A 1665-nucleotide genomic window follows, 5' to 3' on the forward strand; every position below is an offset into this window, starting at 1 on the left:
GAGGGCAGCACCACCACAAACCTCTACCATGTAACTCACTTTACACCTACCGTTGAGAAATCCCACTGGCATTCAGCAGGTTAGCCTGGATCTGTGGAACAGATTCTGTTAAGCTTCCCATGTTCGACAGTATCTTGTTTTAGGACTCAGTTAATTGAACAAAAGAGATTAGGGTAAGAACACTAAATCTGCTAGATCAAGTTGAAAATTACAGCAAATGCAAAGATGGCAAAATTATGGAATGGACCCAGTCAGCTCCTCCTCCCCATCAACTACTAAAACAGACAAATATTTTGGAGCTGCAAAACAAAGCTTGGGAAAAAAAAATATTTCAAGCGTCTTTTAACGCCCGGCTCCAGGGAGTAGAGACAAATCTCACTTTAAGCTAGGGCAATTACATTTCTTTATGATATTTTGGGTTCCTCCAAGCATTAAGCAAAAAAGAAAATTCAAAGATGCCCAAGGATGAAATGGAGGGCAGGGTGGAAGAAAAAAGTTCCCAGCAGGGATCCATAAATCTATACATGATACAATGCCAGGAGCATGGCAGGTCAGTAACTCTGCACAACTGTGAAAACAGCCACTCATTATCAAGCATGTGCAGCTCCTTTTGAACCTTCTATTCCCTATTTCCCAGCTTCTTCTCTATCTTTAGCCCTCCTTTTTCACTCCAGTGTTCAGCTCAAAATATCCTTGTAGCTGACAAGATGCGACCAGCCTAAAATCTCCTGGAATGCTATGGCAAAACCTGCCCAAAAATCTGCCCCCCCCCTCCCCCTGCCCTGCAACTTCCCTTGCTTCAGGGAGGAGAGGCTGCTGAGGCCTCCTCAGCAGCCTACCACAGTAGCCATTTATTCCCAATCAGCAAAAAGCTATTGGAAATACATGCTTCCTAATACCATAACGTGTACCTTAGCTTGTTGTGAGGAATCTCCTCCACTGCGTCCAGTCTTTCCTGGTTTCCTGGACTCTGCACCAAACAACTTGGGCAGTCAATCATATAGCAGAATTATAAAAAAGCAAAATAACCGCTAACCTTGTGTCAGACATGGAGAATGCTATTAAAAAGTGGAGCGAGCAACAGATCAGGCAAGTATCAGACAATGACATTTCTTTGTAAACACAAACCAGAAGTGTCATCTACTTTCCAGACCTTGCATGGGCTTGGGTATTTGCTGAAGGCCAAGGGCCTCCGTGCCTCAGAGCTGTGCTCTCGCGCGCTGCGAGATCTGGCAGCGCTCTGCTCCCACCAGCAGGGCTCGGACTTTCCCTGCAGGTAGGAAGATGGCTCTTCCATACCTCCCTGCTGTGCATGTTCCACCGCATTCAAGGGCTCCCTGCAGACATTAACTAGAGCCTGGCTGTGTATTTATTTCCACACAGAATCTCCTCCTGTGGTAAGGGTATCTACGGGCCTCCTGCTGCCACACAAGATGGCCTCCTCTCTGGGCTTCCTGCTGCTGCACAGGGATACGTGTTGTTTCACAGTTTATGATGCTACCTAAGCCCTTCCTTCTTTTTATGCTACCTAAGCCTCCAAGTTTAGGAATGGGACGGCTTCTTAACAGCACGGCTCTGTAAAAAACACTCCGATCTCCCCACAGCCCCGCTGAGGGTGGAGCTCTCCAGCAGCAGCCAGGCGGATTCATGGCAGAACTCAGCCCC

General features: G+C 47.2%; 1 protein-coding gene across 1 annotated transcript in view; it reads right to left on the reverse strand.

The window, feature by feature from the left end:
- MCM9 (minichromosome maintenance 9 homologous recombination repair factor) overlaps positions 1-1665 on the reverse strand; it is a 45647-nt gene that overhangs the window by 14133 nt on the left and 29849 nt on the right. The gene's annotated exons all lie outside the window — the stretch shown is intronic.

Source organism: Egretta garzetta, unplaced genomic scaffold (genome assembly GCF_000687185.1).
Source record: "Egretta garzetta isolate BGI_Z169 unplaced genomic scaffold, ASM68718v1 scaffold18, whole genome shotgun sequence".
NCBI classification, from domain to species: Eukaryota; Metazoa; Chordata; class Aves; order Pelecaniformes; family Ardeidae; genus Egretta; species Egretta garzetta.